This window comes from Castor canadensis, chromosome X (assembly GCF_047511655.1).
Source record: "Castor canadensis chromosome X, mCasCan1.hap1v2, whole genome shotgun sequence".
In the NCBI taxonomy this organism is placed as follows: domain Eukaryota; kingdom Metazoa; phylum Chordata; class Mammalia; order Rodentia; family Castoridae; genus Castor; species Castor canadensis.
In genome coordinates this window covers 67,766,004-67,787,282 of record NC_133405.1, presented here as the reverse complement: position 1 = coordinate 67,787,282, position 21,279 = coordinate 67,766,004, and the positions used below count along the sequence as shown (strand labels likewise).

The following is a 21,279-nucleotide window of genomic DNA, read 5'->3' as shown; positions in this document are numbered from 1 at the left end:
CATACTAATTTCTGGAGTGATTGTACTAATTCACGTTTCCACCAACAGTGTATGAGGATTCCTTTTTCCATGTATCCTCATTAGCATTTTTTTTCTGATGATGATCAATTTGACTAGGGTGAGATGGAATTTCATTGTAGTTTTGATTTGTCTTTCCTTTATGGCTAAGTATGTTGAATATTGCTTCATGTATTTATTAGCCATTTGAGTCATTTGTGTTTCTTCTTGTGATAACTGTCTATTCATCTTATTTGCCCATTTATTAATTAGATTATTTGTTCTTCTGTTGTTTAGTTTTTAGAGCTCTTTGTAGATTTCTATATTCTAGATATTAATCCCTTATCTGTTTAATAGCTGGTGAAGATTTTCTCCCATTCTGTGGATTGTCTCTTGATTTTGGCAACTGTTACTTTTCTTTCTTCTTTCCTTTTCAATTGTTTATACATTTACTCATATGTGTATACATTGTTTGGACTACCTCTCCCCCCTGTCCCCCCACCCTCTCGCTTCTGGACAGAAACTGTTATGCCCTCTTGTTCTTCAATTTTGTTGAAGAGAAAACATAAGAGACAATAAGAAAGACATAGCATTTATGCTAGCTTGAGATAAAGAGAGCTATACAGAGATTCCTAGCATTGCTTGCATGCACATGTGTATTACAACCTAAATTATTTCATCTGTGCCAGACGTCTTCACTACTTCCCAGTCACCTTCCCATAGTGCCCTCTGTCAGTTTAAGATTACTTTATTATCTCCTCTACAGTGGTCACATCAAACACTTTCAAGTTTTAGGTTTCCTTCCCTTTCCCTACTCCTCCTGTAAATGTTCTCCCCTTAGTGTGTGACCCATGTTCAATAATATTATTGCATTCATTTTAGGTCTATAATCTGCATATGAGGAAAAGCATGATTTTTGGCCTTCTGAGTCTTGCTAACTTTGCTTAAGATGATGTTCTCCAGTTCCATCCATTTACTTGCAAATGACAAAATTTCATTCTTCTTTGTGGCTGAGTAAAATTCCACTATGTATAAATGCAACATTTTCTTAATCTATTCATTGGTAGTGGGGCATCTTGGCTGTTTCCATAACTTGGCTATTGTGAATAGTGCTGCAATAAGCATGGGTGTGCAAGTGCCTTTGGAATAACCTGAGTCACATTCCTTTGGGTATATCCCTAGAAGTGGGATTGCTGGATCATATGACAGATCTATGTTTAGTTTTTTAAAAAGCCTCCATATTGTTTTCCAAAGTGGTTCTACTAGTTTACATTCCTGCCAGCAGTGTATGAAGGTTCCTTTTTTCCCTCATCCTTGACAAAATTTGTTGTTGGCGGTGCTTTTGATGATAGCTGTTCTAACAGGAGTTAGGTGGAATCTTAGAGTGGTTTTAATTTACATTTCCTTTATTAGAGGACCCGGATATGAACCCACACACCTATGCCCACCTTATTTTTGACAAAGATGCCAAAAACATAGGATGGAAAATAGACAGCTTCTTCAACAAATGTTGCTGGGAAAACTGTTTATCTGCTTGCAGAAAACTGAAACTATATCCATGCCTGTCACCCTGTACTAGTATCAACTCAAAGTGGATTAAGGACCTTAATATCAGATTCAAAACCTTGTAGTTAGTACAGGAAAGAGCAGGGAATACTCTGGAAGCAATAGGTATAGGCAATGAATTCCTCAGTAGAACTTCAGCAGCCCAGCAAGTAAGAGAAAGAATGGATAAATGGAACTACATGAAATTAAAAAAAGCTTCTGCACAACAAAAGAAATGGTCTTTAAACTGAAGAGACACCCACAGAGTGGGAGAAAATATTCGCTGGCTAATCATCAGACAAAGGACTGATAATTGGAAAGCTGAAAAACTAAACTCCCCCATAATCAATGAACCAATAAAGAAGTGGGCAAATGAACTAAACAGAAATTTTTCAAAAGGAAGAAATCTAAATGGCCAAAAAACACATGAAAAAATGTTCTTTCCTTCTTTCTTTCTTTTGAAATCAGATCATTTTATTGAGAGGCTTGGACATGGGAAGGGGTTGAAAAAGCACTGAGAAGACAATGATGTCTGACTGCCTTGGCAAGGCAAGATTTGCAAGAATAACAAAATAACAGCAATGTGTGAGCCAAGTGTGCACCTTCCAACTGCAGCAATAGTCAGCTCAGCCTCCAGCTCACATCACCACATCAGCAGTCTAACACATACATTAGTTGGAATATCATCACCACCAACTGCTAATCTCCCACCTTGCTCCTAGGCCAGCCTAGCCATTCTACCCAGAGAATGAACACATATCATCTTCCTGGCCTTACTGTTACAAAAGCTGTTTCTTTTGATGTGCAGGATTTTTTAAATTTGATGCAGTCCCATTTGTCAATTCCTACTCTTGTTTCCTGGGCAATTGAAGTCCTGTTCAGAAAATGATCATCTATGCCTGTATCTTCCAGAGTTTTCCTTTCATATTTTCTACAGCAACTTCAATGTTTCAGATCTTACATTAAGATCTTTCATCCATTTAAAGTTGATTTTTGTACAGGATGAGAGATAGGGGTTTAATTTCAGTCTTCTGCATATAAATAGCATGTTTTTCAAGCACCATTTATTGACAAGATTGTATTTTCTCCAGTGCATGTCTTTGTCTCCTTTGTGAAAGATCAGATGGCTTTAGTTGTATATGTCACATACTTTTAATCCTCTCATTCATTCATGGACACTAAGGTTACTTTCTTATCCTGGCTAGTTTGAATAATGCTGACATGAACATGAAAGTGCCAATGTCTTTTCAAGATACTGATCTCAAATACTTTGGATATATATGCAGAAATAGAAGTACTGGATCTTAATTCATCAATTTTAAGGTTTTTTTTTTTTTTTTAAGAAACTGCATCCTATTTTCCAAAATGGCTGTTCTAATTTACTATTCCCACCAATAGTGTAGAAAGGTTTCCTCTCCTCTACATCCTTACCATCATTTGTTATCATTTGTCTTTTTGATAATAGGCATTCAAACAGGTGGAAGATGATATCTCATCATGGTTTTGATTTGAATTTCCTGTATAATTAGTAATTTTAAGTGTATTTCATATATCTATTAACCATTCCGAGAAATGACTATTAAGATCCTTTGCCCATTTTTAATCAGGTTATTTATAATACACACTTTTGATTGATACAGAATTATATCCTTCTCAGAAGGACCGAGAAGTGCAGAAAAGCAATTATTTAATGATTTTAATTAAATTTTTAACCATTCAGCTGCTGAGCTTTTGGGTTGAGGCATTTACAAAACCACCTTAAGACTCTTCATTATTGCTCTTATGTGTATTGTTTATATGTTCATAACAGTGAGTTTCCCCAAAGAGTTAATTAATAAACATGTTTGTATTAAGTATATGCTCTGAATTGGAGCATGAGTTAAGCATTTTCAAGTATACAAAAGAATGACTTATTCACATTTTCCTAGTCTTCATTGAGTCATGGTGGTAACATAAAATGAGGTAAAAACAAGACCACATGATACTAAATACTAAAGTGAAAATATTAGAAAAGGGGCACTTGGAGATGGCTTCAAAGAAGTAGTTGTCCATGAGCTACCTCTTTGAAATTAGATAGACTTAATTGGCTTATTAGTAATGTTAAGAGGAAGGCTCCTAGAATCAAACTACCTGTATTACCAACCCTGGTTTCTAGCATGGGTTGCTAGCAAAGTTGCTAGCATGTGACCTAGGAAGGTACGTAATATCTTTGTCTCAATTATCTCATCTGCAAAATGGAGATGTCAAAAATACTATTTACCTCATAAGACTATGGTTAGTACAAGTTGAGATAATACCTGTAAAGCACTTAGAAAGCACTATTTATTAATTGCTATTATTATTTAGACTGCCATTTGCCTGTTATTATCTAGCTAGTATGATAAGCCTATTACTATTTAGATTTCCATTGTGTACAATTTTTAAATGACCAATCTCTGTATAGCATAATATGAAAATATTTTTTCTTTCATTCTTTTAATGCTCCCATTCAGTATTAGTATTTATTCATTAACCTTAAATTTTCTTTTTTTATTCTGTACTCTTTTACTTTTTACTTTGTGCTCTTCTATATAATTTGTATTTTATTATATACTAAATGCATTGTATATAGCTTTATTGATGTATGAATTCTATATCATACATTTTCTCATCTTAATTATAGAATTTTTAGCAAATTTGAACTTTTTAATTATCATTGCAATTCAACTCTATAACATTATCATTACCCAAAAAAGAAGCTTCATAATGCCGATTCATGTATGAAAAATGGGAACAAGATCTGTTGAAACTATTCTAAGAATAGGAGGAGGGAGATAGAGAAAGATAGAGGGAGTGAATCTAACTAAGATATATTATAAGCACTTTTGTAAATGTCACAATGTACCCCTGCTACAACAATAATATGCTAATAAATCAATAAAAGAAAAAAGGAAGAAATACATTAAAAAGAATAACCACATGTTATTCCCATTGATAGCAGTCTTGAAATACATGGGCACAGCCTAATTCCTGAAAGTTTTCAACATTTTTAGAGCTTGGGAAAAGCAGTGTTTATATAAATAGGAAATGATGGCAAAAAATGAGACCCTACCTCCAAAATAAGCAGAGTAAAAAGTGCTAGAAGTATGGCTCGAGTGGTAAACCACATGCCTAGTAAGCATGAAGCACTGAGTTCAATCACCAGTACCACCAAAAGAAATTTAAAAATAACTAATTTTGCATGTTTCTTGCCTCTGCTGGGCTTTAAAATCCAGTATATTATATATTATCCATATTAAAAAAAGAAGCATAAGAATTTAGTGTGGTTTTTACTTTTGTGTGCATGTTTTATTGTTTATAATTTTTAAAGCACCAGTGGAGAGAAAATATAATAAAAGAGATTCTGGATGCAAGCCCAGGAGCCAATTAAGAAACTGTGATTGCTTCATTCTAAAACAATGCCATTACAAAAAATTATACTTTAGGCCTTGACTCAATGGATCAACTTACAGTGTTTCAATATTACATTTGCCTTCATCTCTAAAATACTACTAGAGCTACAACACCTCCTTAAAAATACACCTATGTGAGTTCTAAAATGTTCGGTCCATTGACCCCTTTGATGGGACAAAGATTTCATGAAGTACATATCTACCTACTACTTTCTGCACAAAATCCAAAGAAATCTCTCCATAATTAGGGAAGGCTTTACTTCTGATGAGATACCAATGGGGTTATATGTGGATTTTTATTAAAAAGACAAGCATTCCGAATGCATGACTGGAACTAAAAATAGATATTGCTGTTATTTTCATTAATGTTGTATGACAGCCTGTGGGCCACTTGGAGGACTCATGTAAACCAGGAGTTGAGAACCAAAGTTTTGTGTGGCAGTTATCATCAAAGTGTGACATACTAGAATGATCATAGAAGTGAGTCAAACAAACCTAGGCTGGAATTCTGAGCCAATTACTCGTGCAACACCTTAGGCAAATAGGCCTTTCACAGCCTCAATTTGCTCTTCTCACAAAGGTATTTTGTTGAGTTATTGTGAGTGGTAAACAACATGTATATAAACCATCAAACATTTAGTAAAAAATAAACATAATTTTCTTCCTTCTACTTTTCTTTTTCTATCCCTTCCCCCTCTCTTCTTCTCTTCTTTCATTCTGTCCTTTGTCCTTCTTTTTTTATTTTTGGTTTAGCATTTGCATTAATTCTTACCAGTTCTGAAAAAAACTAAAGGAATCTGTACCTACTGAATCCATTTCTGAACAGAGAGTCTTAAGAATGCAATCATAAGATTCAAACTGTCTCACTCCCTTTCCAAATCTTTTCTCAACATCTCTTGTCACTACTTTTTCCACCTTAAATGTAGCTGAGCCTTGATGATTCCTATCAGGTCTCATGTAAAAACAGGTTCTTTAGAGTTGTATTTTTACATGCATTCTTGGGTTTTCCAACCACTCCCTCACAATCCCTTCTTATTTTGTGTTGAATTGTGTCTTGTTTATTGGTTTTTAGAAGGTACTCTATGCAATATCTTACCAGAGAGGTATACCTGATTTGATATTTGATTACTGGTTAATTCTCTGAGAGAAGGATTGAGAACTTGCAAAATAACTGAAGCTTCTATTTTGTTTTGTACATCATGGTAGCAAAATTGTTAATGGAAAAAAAATCTGTGTTGAAGAATTTGTTCCTCACATTTCATTGTGTAGTAGTAAATATCATTTAGCATGTGCCCACGTTGTTTCTGGAGCTGTGCCTACAGAAACTGCCCTGGTAATGTGTTTGCATGACACATAATTAAGTGCATGTTGTAACTTGTTCCTATTATACATGTCAGTTTAAACAATGTGCAACATCCAAACATAAAACTAAGACCTATGCAATTCATTTTTTTCTGTCGGCATTCCTCTAATTTTAAGAGTTGTGGTGACCAGCAAGTCATAAAACAATAATAATCAACATAAAATATAAAAGTGCCTGGGAAATACTAGATAAAATAAATAGGTAAGACTTGTTAGTAAATTTTATTGCTACTTTCTTACTTGGGAAGTTAGATTCACTTTAAGTCAAGCCATAGCAAATAGAGCTTTCTTATCAAAGTGTTAATGATCTCCCATGAGATAAAAGCTGCTGGATTTATCAAGTGTCCTCACTTGTTCAAACCACTACTACCATGTTCTGCAAGAGAGCCAAAGGGGAGACAGTAATATAAAGTAACAACTACCTCTTGGAACCTTTAGTTCCAGTAATGGAGACTGGCATAGATGGAATGGAGGCTGGCATAGATGGAATGGAGGCTCCATGTGTAGAAGAACAATAGAGAAGAGTGTTGGAGAATAAAGGGCAAGTTATTTAGTACATATGACTATTTGAAAGACTTCAATTTTTACTATTAATCACATGAGTAGTCACTGGATAGTTGTGAGAAGGGGAATGACATGATTGGATTTATGTTTTAGAGATTACTCAGGCTGGTGTGTTGAGACTATACTACAGCAGGGACTGGGGCAGAAGCAAAGAAACCAATTAGGACAGTATTACAATATTAAAGACAAGAGAATATGGAAGATGGGATCAGAGGTGGTGATTAACATTGGATTTATTTGAGACATACTTCAAAGGGGATAGAAGTACTAAAAAAGTAAATATCTCATAAGCTCCCAGAAGGCTAATACCAATATACTTAACTGGCCTTATCTCACACGCCATACAGAATCTTAAAATAATGAATAATAATGATATTAATAATGAAATATTTCTTTTTTGAAACCTCTATTCTTTCAAATTCCCCACTACCACTCTGTTATTAGTTTCTTAGATAAATATTACTCAGGCTACTTTTACATGACTAATTAGATCAATTGTTCTGTAGGTCAGTCACACCACAGCCAATTAGGTCACAAGTAAACAATCCAATTCTGTACTAATGACAGAACAAAAACCAATTTAATGGTATTTTCAAGTACAAAGGTGTCTTAGAGATCATGTAGTTTAGAGATTCTCAACTATTTTTTAATTGTACAGACCCTTTTAAAATTTTTAAAGTTCCTTTCACAAAATAATGGTGGCAAATTTAGAAGCTGTTGATTGAGAAAATATATAATAACAAAAGGTTGCAATGATTTAATATTTGTATTAAATAAATGTGCATATTATTAATTTCAGTAGCATTTCATACACAGATGTGATACGTATATTACTTTATGAACTCTACAGACTTGTTCAGTGGTCATATAAAGTCATGTGCAATTTACTATATTTTTGAGCCCTTCTCCTCAAGCCACACTGAAGTTTATAGATTTGAACCACTGAAGTCACTGAAGTTCAGTCCTGATTCCCCACATCCTAGGCTAATTTCTCAAGTGAAAAAATTAGACTCAGAGAGGCCAAGTAATTTGAGCAAATTAGCATCAGAACTGGGGCAGGAAAGTAGAGCTGTGGGATAGAGGACAAAGTCTTAGGCTTGGGGTGAGGAGAAACTGGAGTTAGTCCCCTGTTCTCTTTGAGATTTCATTTCTTTATTCATAAAAGGAAGATAATAAAACAAACTTTACATAATTGTGCTGAAAATAAAAAGATAAAACATACATTTTCCTTGTAATTGAAATGTGTTATACAATAGTGAGATTTTAACCTTTATTAGAATCTGACTCTCAGTTGAGCACCCCATGAGTTATTTTCATCCTTATTATGACAATACCTGGCCTTGTTATTTTGATGATTCTGATGCTTGAATCAGATGAAACATGCAATACCAATTTTCTCAACACAAGATAACAATAGCCCAAAACCACTATTCAAAATGAAGAGGACTGAGTTATGATGTGGGCTTTGTGACAGTTAATGACCAACATTTATATTCTATTGTATTATCTGTCTTGCTGTGTCTGTTTCTGAATTCAAGAACATTCGGTGCCTTACAATCACAATGCTTCTTCTTAGGAGTTTTTTGGTAGTTTCTGTTATAAGTTGTTCATTAAATTATACAGACTTTAGAACCAAAGACAGTGATTCAATAGAGTCCTCAGAAATCCAGTATTGTAGACATTTGTACTGGTTGTTAGAGGTAGAAGTAACTTCAAAGAGTTTCTTCTGTGATGATCACATCACATTGTTAGTAGTAATTGTTATTACCACCTGATTCATTTTCATGCATTTTTCTAATGAATTTAAAACAAGCAATATGAAATCTAGACACTTTGTTCTAGTCATGCTTATAAAATGTCATAACAAATATTGTACACAGTTACAAACAGAGATTTCAAATACATGGTCTGAAACATAATGACTTCCTGGTGGATATAAATATTGAAAGTACTTAAATAAGAAATTAATGGCTCAACAAACTAAAATAATTCCATAGATATGTTTGTAGCCTGTGATACACATATACATATAAGACCTTGTAACAAGTTCATTGTGTCATTAGACACTGGCATAGCATTCAAAATCTATTTCTCTGGGCTGCAGATGAGAAGTCTGAAGGGCAAGCAAATTCAGAGTAATTTGGAGAACCCACTGAATGGGAACGGGAGTGGACAAGTACAGCTAAGGAAGTCACAAGGCACAAATTTTGTTTTGCCCATTAGCTTGGCTGCTATCACTACCTTTCTAGGAGAAGATAAAGACTAAGCATGTTGTTTTGAGGTTTTTGTTAAATTGTGGGAATAAATTTCCTTGGAAAAGTGTGTCCTTAAGAGACAGGGATCTTGTCTTAGACATCCCTCAGTGTTAACTATTAAGCAATAAAGCCTTTTCCCATTTTTTAAAATGAAATCCGTAGTTGAAAATGAGAAGATTTCTGAAGCTACCTGCAAGAGAGAAAAGAGACAGACAGAGAGAGAGTTCCTTGAAAAATAGCAGATAATTCCTAAATGATATCATTTATGATTTATGATTCACCTATACTTCTTGATATCTTCCACAAAGTGCCCACAGCATGTGATATTGAAAATGTCACTTTAAAGTGCCATTTATTTACTTTTCACTTTAAAATACAATTTCCATAGGATGAGGTAGCCATTTATACTTTAATATTTTAGGTGCTGGATCCTACAGAGATGTTGGTATCTAGAAGGAAAAAGAGGAGATCCAATATGGTAGCTAGGGTACGGGAGCAGAAACCCAACTATGTGTGTTCAGAAACTTCCTTTAGACATCAGAGCTACACTTGGATAATTCTGATTGCTTCTAGCCAAAATAACAACTGTCATCACATTAGGTGCAGAAAAAAAAGCCAAAGACTAACCCTTAAATCAGCCTTTAATTGCACCTAATAGCTGTGACCCACGGCCCAGCCAACAAGGTGCATCTGGCCCTGGGAACCACCCCCGACCTGCTGTTTCTCTCGTTCTTTTTTTTTTTTCTTTCCTTCTCTTCTCCTTCATCCACCAAGCAGAAGACAGAGCATCAATCAGAATCAAACCCCGCAACATCCTGAACCCTTAGCCAGTGGAAAGCTTCCCCACACTATACTGCACTGAGAAAAGTTGGCACCATTTCTCCCCACCACCACTGGCTTCAAACCTGCTTGTGCATGAATTGGCAGAATGAACAAGTGAGCATCACAAACCACATGTGACTCCCCAACCACCCCCTGGAAACATAAACCAGTGCAGCCCCTAGGCAGTCTGAACCCCCCAACAAAACTGAAAAACATAAATAGTGAACTGCAATCTAACACCAACAATGGAAGCATGGGTGGAATGATGTACCTGCCCTAGAGAATGGGGGCTGAGTAAGGAGCTAAACTCTCAGGGCTGAACTCAGTGAATGAACAAAGGAAAGGCAACAAAGTCTGAGAGTGGGGGGGGGGGTGACACGTCACCTCCCAAAGCAGGAAAGGTAGTGGATCACAGAACTCATCTCCTGAGCCAGAGTGCAACATTCAAAACTTAACTGCCCCACCCTGCTGAGAGAATTGCTGACCAAACAGAGCTACAGCTGAAGGATAAAATAGCTGCCAGCTGGTGAAAACAACAGCTCTGACCACCTTGAATGAATAAAACTGGTGGACAGAAGAACCAAACACTACTCACAAGCCAGTAACCTGGTGAAACCACATCACAGCTTCTACTTGTATGCCGATACCAGGACTGCATGCCAGAAGAATTACTCCAGAACTTAAACCAACGACTGAAGTCCTACTGCTCCTGAACCTGTTGTTTTTTATTGTTTTTATTATTGTGGGTTTTTTATTTTATTTTTATTTCTATTTCCTTTTTCTCTTTCTGTATTATTAACTTTACCATTACTATCTTCTCATCCCTACTCTTACTCCCTTCACTCTCCCCCCTTCTCCTATGCTACAGTCCATTGTTCTCCCTCCCAACTACTCTTTCTGCCCCTTCTTATTTACTCTCTTTCTCCCTGCCTTCACCTCCCCCTCCTATCCTCCCCCAACCTGTCACTGCACAACATCTCCCTCCCACACACTCATCACCCACTGAGTAGCCTATTGTACCAACTATATACAACCCCAACCCCTTGCAATCCCTGACACAGCACCCTACACTACAACAACAGAAATACACCCAAACACACACAAGGATGACAAAACCCAGTAGCCCCCATAACTCTTCCCCACACTCACCCACACCACTTCATGCCCCCCCTTTAGTGCCACCTTCACCAATTTCCCAAATTTCTATATCTAGCCTAACAAGCATTACTCCCCCAACTCCCACTTTTTTAAGATAATATCACCAAGGGGTCTTCTATATAATACATAAACAACTGGTCTGGCATTGAACCTGTGAATTTGTTATTGCTAACTTACAACTCCAGGCCAGAGACAGAAATAGCACACCAAACTAGCTAACAACTAAGACAGTCACAACACAAAAATTAAATCAAGGGAAAGAAAACAGTCAATTAAATCCAACAACTAGCCTATCAAGAATACAGATGTACAACACAAAGTAGAGTAATGGGAAGAAGAAGAAGGGATGGAAACCAATCTTCTCAAAATAATAATTCACTACAGTATTCAGTAGGAAATGAAGAATATGTATACCCAGTTCCTGATTCCAACAAAACAATGACAAATGTCACTAAGGATCTCAGTGATGCCCACAAAAACATCCTCAAAGAAGAAATCTTGCAAGAAATCACTGAGAAATTCATGGAAAAGATACTAGACATGGTTAACCAAAATGTACAAGAAGCACTAAAGAAATTTCAGGACACCAAAAATAAAAAACATTAGAAGACACAGAAATAAATGAACTCAGAGATGACTTAAACAACACCAAAGTAAAACAAAAGACACTATAAAAAGAAATAAATGAATTAAAGATGGAATCAAAAAATATAAATGAGGAATTGACCAAAGATATGGAAAGCCTCAGAAAAAGAATCAAACAGAAAAAAAAAAAAACACAGTGGAAGGCCACTCCACCAGACTAGAACAATTGGAAGACAGAATCAAAGAATTTGAAGATAAAATAGAAATTAAAGAAAAACTGAAGAACTATCAGTCAAACAACTCAAGACTTGTGAAAGGAATATGCAAGAACTCATCAGCTCCATCAAAAGACCAAACCTGAGTATCTTAAGTATCAAAGAAGTAGAAGAGGTCTAAGCAATAGGGATATGTAATATATTCAATAAAATAATAACAGAAAATTTCCCAAATCTTGAGAAAGTTTTGCCCATTCAGTTACAGGAAGCCTCCAAGACACCAAATAGACTTGACCAAAATAGAACTACACCTCAACATATTATCATTAAAACAACTAGCACAGAGAACAGAGAAAGAATATTGAAGACTATACTAGGGAAAAAACAAATAACATATAAAGGTAAACCCCTCAAAATCACAGAGGATTTCTCAATGGAAACCTTAAAAGCAAGAAGGCATGCAGTGTGGTATTTCAGTCACTGAATGAAAATAATTTCAGCCCTAAGATAATCTACCCAGTAAATCTATCATTGAAAATAGATGGAGCAATAAAAATCTTCCACAATAAGCAGAAATTAAAACAATATATGACCACCAAGCCACCACTACAAAAGATTCTCCAAGGAATTCTGCACACAGAAGATGAAAGCAAACAAAACCATGAGGGGACAGACGGAAAGTATCAAAACACAGGAGAAGAAAGGACAAGGAATCAGAGAGTAGCACTGATTAAGTTGCACACAATCAAATTCTGAAACAATAAAAATAACTAAATGGCAGAACTCACCACAAACAGATCAGTATTAACACTGAATGTCAATGCACCCAACTCCCCCATCAAAAAACACTGTTTGGCAAACTGTATTAGAAAGAAAAATGCAACAACCTGTTGTTTACAAGAGACCCATCTCATTGACAGAAACAAACACTGGCTTATGGTGAAAGGTTGGAAAATTTATCAAGACAATGACCCCAGAAAACAGGCAGGAGTAGCAATACTTATATCAGACAAGGTAGATTTCAAACTTACACTGATCAAACAAGATAAAGAAGGACACTTCATACTAATAAAAGGGGAAATGCATCAAAAGGAAATAACAATTACCAACCTATATGCACCCAATGTCAGTGCACCCAATTTCATCAAAAATACACTAAAGGACTTAAAAGCAGATATGGACTCCAGCACAGTGGTAGTAGGAGAATTTAATACCCCCATATTACCATTAGATATGTCATCCAAACAAAAAAGCAGTAAAGAAATTCTAGAAATAAATCATTCTGCAGATCAAATGTACCTAACAGATGTCTACTGAATTTTTCATTCAATATGCACACAATAGACTTTCTTCTAAGTAGCCCATAGAAATTTCTCCAAAATTGATCATACCTTAGGGCACAAAGCAAGCCGCAGCAAATATAAGAAAATAGAAATAATCCCATGCATTCTTTCTGATCACAATGCATTAAAACTAGAACTCAACAACAAAAACAACAGCAGAAAATACACAAACAATTGGAAACTGAATAACACATTGCTCAACGATCAGTGGGTCATAGAAAAAATAAGAAAGGAAATTAAAATGTTCCTGAAAGTTAATGAAAATGAAAGCACCACCTACCAGAACTTATGGGACACAGCAAAGGCAGTCCTCAGAGGAAAGTTTATGGCTATGAGTGCATATATTAAAAGGACAGAAAGATCTCAAATCAATGACCTAATGCTACATCTCAAACTCCTAGAAAAACAAGAACAAGCAAATCCCAAAACAAAACTTGTTTTGAAATTAATGAAATAGAGACAAAAAAAAAAAAAACCATACAAAGAATCAACAAAACAAAAAGCTGGTTCTTTAAAAAAATAAGCAAGATTGACAATTCCCTGACAAATCTGACTAAAATGAGGAAGGAAAAGACACAAATCAGTAAATTCAGAAATGAAAAAAGGGAGATAAAAACAAACACCAAGAAATCCAGGGAATCATCAGAGGCTACTTTGAGAACCTATATTCCAATAGTTGGAAAATCTTGAAGAAATGGAAAAATATCTAGATACTTATGACCATCAAAAACTGAACCAAGAAGATATTAACAACTTAAACAGATCTATAACATGTAACACAATTGAAGAAGAAATAAAGAGGCTCCCAAAAAGTCCAGAACCTGACTGATTCTCTGCTGTATTCTACCAGACCTTTAAAGAAGAACTAATACCAACTCTCCTTAAAATTTTCTATAAAACAGAAATGGGAGGAACATTGCCTAACTCATTCTATGAAGCCAGTATTGCACTCCTCCCAAAACCAGACAAAGACACATCCAAAAAGGAGAATTATAGGCCAATCTTCTTAATGAACATTGATGCAAAAACCTTCAATAAAATAATGACAAACCAAATCCAACAACATTTCAGAAAGATCATTCACCATGACCAAGTCAGCTTCAGGCCAGAGATGAAGGGATGGTTCAAAATACACAAATCAATAAATGTAAGACAGCACATTAATAGAAGCAAAGACAAAAAACACTTGATCATCTCAATAGATGCAGAAAAAGCCTTTGATAAGATTGACCAAATCTTTGATAAGAAAAAGCCTTTGATAAGATTGATAAAAGCTTTGAGAAAACAAGAACTAGAAGGAATGTACCTCAACATTATAAAGGCTATATATGACAAACCTATAGCCAACATCATACTTAATGGGGCAAAATTGAAACCATTTCCCCTAAAGTCAGGAACAAGACAAGGATGCCCCCTCTCCCATTCCTATTCAACATAGTACTGGAATTCCTAGCCAGAGCAATAAGGCAAGAAGAAGAAATAGAATGGATACAAATAGGTAAAGAAATAGTCTAAGTATCCCTATTTGCAGACAACATGATCCTATACCTCAAAGACCTAAAAAACTCCATCCAAAAATGTCTAGACACCATCAACAGCTTCAGCAATATAGCAGGATACAAAATCAGCTTACAAAAATTAGTAGCCTTTACACCAAGGATGAACAAATTGAGAAAGAATATAGGAAAACAATTTCATTTACAATAACCTCAAAAAAATCAAATACCTAGGAATAAATTTAACAAAGGATGTAAAATACCTCTATAAGGACAACTACAAACCACTGAAGAAAGAGATTGAGGAAGACTACCAAGGGTGGAAAGATCTCCCATGCTCATGGATTGGCAGAATCAACATGGTAAAAATGGCTACCCTACCAAAAGCAATCTACATGTTCAATGCAATTCCTATCAAAATCCCAATGACATTCATCACAGAGATTGAAAAATCTACCCTAAAGTTCATTTGGAAACACTAGAGACCACAAATAGCTAAGGCAATACTCAGCAAAAGGAGCAATGCTGGAGGTATCACATTACCCGACTTCAAACTGTATTACAAAGCAATAGCAATAAAAACAGCATGGCACTGGCACAAAAACAAGTATGAAGGCCAGTGGAACAGAATAGAGGACCTGGATATGAATACACACAGATATGACTACCTTATTTTTGACAAAGGCGCAAAAAACATCTGATGGAGAATACACAGCCTCTTCAACAAATGTTTCTGGGAAAAGTGGTTATCTGCCTACAGAAAACTGAAACTAGATCCATGCCTATCACCCTGTACTAGTATCAACTCAAAGTGGATTAAGGACCTTAATATCAGACCCTAAAACTCTTGAAGTTAGTACAGGAAAGAGCAGGGAATACTCTGGAAGCAATAGGCATAGGCAAAGACTTCCTCAGTAGAACTCCATCAGCCCAGTAATCAAGAGAAAGGATGAACAAATGGGACTACATGAAATTAAAAATCTTCTGCACACCAACAACAAAAAAGGTCTCTAAATTGATGAGATAATATTTGCTAGGTATACATCAGACAAAGGACTGATAACCAGAATATACAAGAGCTCGAAAAACTAAACTTCCCCAAAATCAATGAACCAATAAAGAAGTAGGCAACTGAACTAATCAGAACTTTTTCAACAGAGGAAGTCCAAATGGCCAAAAAACACATGAAAAAAATGTTGGCTATCCCTGGCCATACAGGAAATGCAAATCAAAACCACACCAAGATTCATCTTCACTCCTGTTAGAATAGCTAATATCAAGATCACCACCAACTGCAAATATTGGCGAGGCTGAAGGTAAAAAGGAGCCTTCATATACTGGTGGTAGGAATGTAAACTAGCACAACCTCTTTGGAAAACATTATGGAGGCTTCTTAGAAAACTAAACATAGAAGTGAGATAATTCTTATAAAGCACCAAGCACAGAGCTTGGCAAATAGTAAGTTCTCAGTAAATGGTAGCTGTAAAAAACCCTTAGCCATTTACCAACCAATAGCAATTGGGAATTAACTGCCTGTGCCTAATGGAGTTGAGAAAAAGGGAAAAATTATTCTTACTCTATGCACTCACAGGTGTTTTTCCCAGAGATCTTTGCTACATTTTCTGTCTAATTACCAAAGCATCACATGAGGTAAGTAAGAGGAATTTCATTTTTAAGCTACTAATACAAATTAGACATTTTTCAAGATTTCAGAATAAAACACTGGCAAAGTTTGCAGGTGTTCAAGTCTTACAATGCTCATTTCAGTACTCTATATTATCCATGCTAAACTGCTTTACTGAGGCCCAAATTCTGAAAGTATATATACTCCACATAATGTAAATTCTAAAAAAACAGGACATTTTTGTACAATCAGGCAAATGATTTTATGCATGGTTAGTGTGAAGGCAATAGCAACAATAAATAAAACGGTTTATCAGTCAAATCTAAGGAATACAATTTTAAGAGGCAAAAATAAAAATAATGCATTACTACTGTACCTAATATTTGATGCAATCAGTTGCTGAGGTGAGTGGTTATTTGTAGGAAAGGAGAATAGTTTATTAATGTTTTGGTTTCCTTTGTCACTAGAAAGGTATTATTTTATAGGTATTCATTTTTGCATGCATTCTTATGTATAACAAAGTGCAGACTGATTTACTAGAGTGGTCTCATAAATGTGTTTTCCTATTTCCCACTCATAAATTTTTTACCATGCAGTTAAACTTCATGCCAAATTATTCTCATGATAGTAATATCAGATAATACCAATAGTAGAAAGGTCACAAAGACCAAACATTACATGAGGATGGGAATTTTTAGGGCTCTTTGTAAACTATGAAAAATCTGTTATTTCATTTTTACTTGTAGATGAACAAGAAATATTAGACAGGAAAATTTAGTACTGCTGTTCAAAGATAAAATGTTCTAAATAATACCTTTAATATTCAGGTATGAACCTTGTGCAGACTGGCTTTTATGGATTTGGGGCATAATTGTAGCATCAAATCATAGGTAGCTGATTAATGGTCCAAGACACATGCTAAGTGCTACTCCTGCAACAAGGAAATTCACTAAGTAAAGGGTCACTCCTTGAACCAGAATTCTTTGTATTCAGGGAAACCCAACAAAGTCAATATATTGGTTCACATCTTTCACCACTTCACTAAAGTCCTTACATTTTGAAATCAATTCTCAGCTCAGAATTTACCAATTTATGCATTTTTATTTTTTGCAAAACATATTCTTAACAAGTTATATAGTGCTACATTTTATCATTTCAATTTTTCACTATATGCCTATTGTATGTTCTAATCACTCTCACTACTTCTGTTTTTTAGCAGGGGTTTAAAGTAATACTATGATAAAACAATATTACTATATCAATTCTAAGCTTTCAGAATATAATAAAATTATATGTCATTTCATTTTCCTCAAATTCAAAATATGCATTGATTCATGTAATGTGGAGGTTGAACATAGATTTACCAATGAATAAAGGGTTCTCTTGGAAAAAAAGGTGAATAAAATATGAATTTCAAGTTCATTTTGACAAGTTTCACAAAATTATTTGTTTAATCTTATTTGAAATACTTTGCCTCTCCTTCTTCCCCAGAACTTAAAACTTATTTAAACTATCACTTTTCTTATATTGTTTTATGAATGTTGCTCACATATTTTCCTAGTAGATTATGAGTTTCTTGTCAAAAGGAATCTATACCTTATTTTTTATTTTATATTCTTAGGTAAAACTTATTGAGTGCTCACAATGTACCAGAAATTGTCCTAAATGCTTATATATATCATCTCCTTTTTAAGATCAATAATAATTATATCAAGAAAATATTTTCAAGTCCTCTATTTTTCAGATAGGGAAATTAAAGCTTTAAGAAGTTGAGTGAAAACCTGGTTTGAAGCTTCAAAGATCTGACTTTGGTGCCTAAGCTCTTTAAATTCATGTTACTTTTCTGATTCTTTCCAGCCTCTCTTAATTATTTGGGTACCATTTGGAAGATAAGAGTGAGCTAAGAGAAAGGTCCATGTATTATAACAATATCCACATAGGCCCACCTAAGGGTAGAGCAGGGGTTTTGTATAGCCAGAAAGGCTCTTCTTCCCATTCAAGTGATGTTGAACCTTAATTCACTTGCTAACAACTTTAGGCAGAGAAAAAAGTATTAGTAACTTGGATGGCATGACCAAAGGTTTAGCATTAAAGTGCTTCAGGATGCCAACAGAACCATAGTGGAGCAAAGGGCACATTTCGATTTTCCCTGGTCTCTGAATGTGCGAGGTAGTAGGGACAACTTTACTATTACCACTGTCTAACATCAGGCCTGCAAATGTACAGATTGTTTAGCAAGGGGTTTCTGGGTAGTAGTTCTCTAGCTTCCAATTTTAGTTTTAAAATTGTATATTTCATAATGCATTTTTGTCTTGCAATGCGCTTCATCATGTATTAGTTCATTTAACTTAATTGAATGAATACATGAGAACATTTTATAATTACCACAAATACTTTATATGTAAATGAATGCTTTTAACATGCTTGAATATTGTGTGCACTTAATTGACATAATTAAGATTGTAATGAGGGACATTTTCTCTGTTAATTTTCCTACTACAGTATTTTTTTCTCTAATGCCATAAACTCTATATTTGTGAAAATTGAGGTTCTCTATTTGTCTCAATCGTGTTAAATAGCTAATGCTTTGAGTTAGCTAGTTCACTAAATAAGATTAAATTATTCTACCTTATTTTTCCATTTAGATAAATAAATTTTGAAATGAAAAAATGCTTCTACTTTAGAAACTTTGAGATTAATAGTAGGTGGAAGGATTAATAGCTTACTGTTTAAAATATATAACTTCACACTTTATGGCAAAATATCTCAAATAATGATAATTAGCTTTCACCATAAATCTTTATTCTTTGTAATTTAGAAATGAACATTTCCAAATAGATTTATTATTTTGGTTTATTATTAAAGACAAATCATATTAAGCAGTGAACAACAAATGAAGGCTAGTTTCTACCCTCTTTAACTTTATTCACATTGATGATTAAACATGAAAGTGCTGGTGACAGACTTTTTAGGTTTAACTATGAGCTCTACTACTTTTCACAAATAATATTACATAACCTCATTAAACTGATGTGAGAATTGCCCAAGTTAATGCCTGTGAAGCACACAGAATAGTGCTGGCACACAGTAAACACTTGATTAACATTAGCTGTTATCATCTTACTCATGTGGACATATGTACAGTGTAGTGATGGCTATAGCAGGATATAATTAGTTAAGTAATAATAAACTTGAGGACATTCCCACTATCAAAAAGGGATATCCTTAAGTTTTGATAGCAGAAAAAAAGGTTGAGTGACTGCTAAACATTTTTGTTCCTTTTCTCCTTATCTTTTCTTGGAGATAAAAATATTGGTTATTGATTTAAATTGAATTGCTTAATTTAAGCAAGGTTTCTGTTTTTTTAAGGTGGGACTGGAAGTTGAACTCAGAGCTCTGCCCTTCCAAAACAGGCACTTTATCACTTATTTTGGAGATGGAGTACTATGAACTATTTGCCTGGATTGACCTAGAACCACAATCCTCCCAAAGTTAGTCTCCTAAGAAGCGAGGATTACAAACGTGAGCCACTGGCTCCTGCTCCAAGCAGTTTTTGTGCCAGTTAATGGGAATATATTCTCCAATTTTGCAGCTTAACTTTATTGTCTCCACTTCTAGTTTAAGAAAATGATTTTGTTTTAGACTATTTTTTTGCTGGCCACAAGTACAATCATTTTCTCTCTCTTTAAGAAACTCTCACTAATAAGGGCAAAACAGTATCTGCTTGGAAGCAATGGGGTGGGGGCTAGAGGAATGAGGTGAGGGGAAAGTGGGGGGGAAAGGAGGGAGAAATGACCCAAGCATTGTATGCACATATGAATAGTAAAACAATAAAAATTAAAAAAAAAAAGAATGCATTTATCCCTGTAATTATATAATTGCATTAGTGGGTTCTTTTGTAGGAAGGCTCTTCATAACTTCCCATAATTACAACATGTACCTATTAATTTTATTCTTTTAGAACTGATATTGATAGAAAAATGCCTTTGATATCTAATTTTATGTAAGAAACTCAATCCCTGAACACATTCATGGATACACAAATTTTGGCAAGTCACTTTATTCTCCAGACCTAATTTTCCACATTTGTAAAATGAGACAATTCGAACTACACTAGACTCTTTAATTATTTCTCCAGCATCTCAGCTTCTAAACTTTAATCATTCCATAAGCTAATGCCTATTTAGTTTATACTGCATTCAAGACACTGTCTGGCTGCCATGATTACTTAAGTTTTTCATTATTTCCTACCAACACTTTGCTTGAACAGTGGAGATCAGGCTTCTTCAGCAAATGGTTTAGAAACCATCATTACCATTTTTATCAAAACATTTTCTGATATTTAATAAAGAACTCTACTTATTTCTTCTTCTTAAGGGCATCCAACATAAATTCAGACTTAAGTAAATGGAAAATTTCTCCAGCTCTTATCAGACTAGATTATTTTCAGAGAGATCATTCTGCTATTGTTTTAATATATTTTAGTGAGGGTAACTGATTGTTTCAGCTTGTGCTATTTTGCTCCTATTTTGATGAACCAAATTTTGTATTTTGTTTTTTATCTTTTACCAGCTGTTGGCAAAGATAACAGTTTTTCTTTCTACAGACACTTTCAAATTCATAAGTTTTAAATGTACTTAATGGCACTCTCAAATCAGATAGCAGGGCACTTCTCTCCTGGTGCTTCATCAGTCAACTGCTTCCCTTCTACCATTCAGCAATCTGATATGTGGTATGAGAAAGAGAAAGGTAGGTGATATTTAGCTAACAACTAGGAATATGTTCTCCTTCAACATTAATTCTTTCAACTACATCTGGTATTATAAGAGGCTTAAATAAGCCATAAATAGGTGGAAATTTTGCATAGTATTATGTTGTAATG

General features: G+C 34.7%; 1 non-coding gene across 1 annotated transcript; it reads right to left on the bottom strand.

The window, feature by feature from the left end:
• Positions 1-2,166: 2,166 nt before the first annotated feature.
• On the bottom strand, positions 2,167-2,235 carry LOC141420123 (small nucleolar RNA SNORD104). Its single transcript, XR_012444812.1, has one exon. It is a non-coding gene; the product is annotated as a small nucleolar RNA SNORD104 (small nucleolar RNA).
• Positions 2,236-21,279: the final 19,044 nt, after the last annotated feature.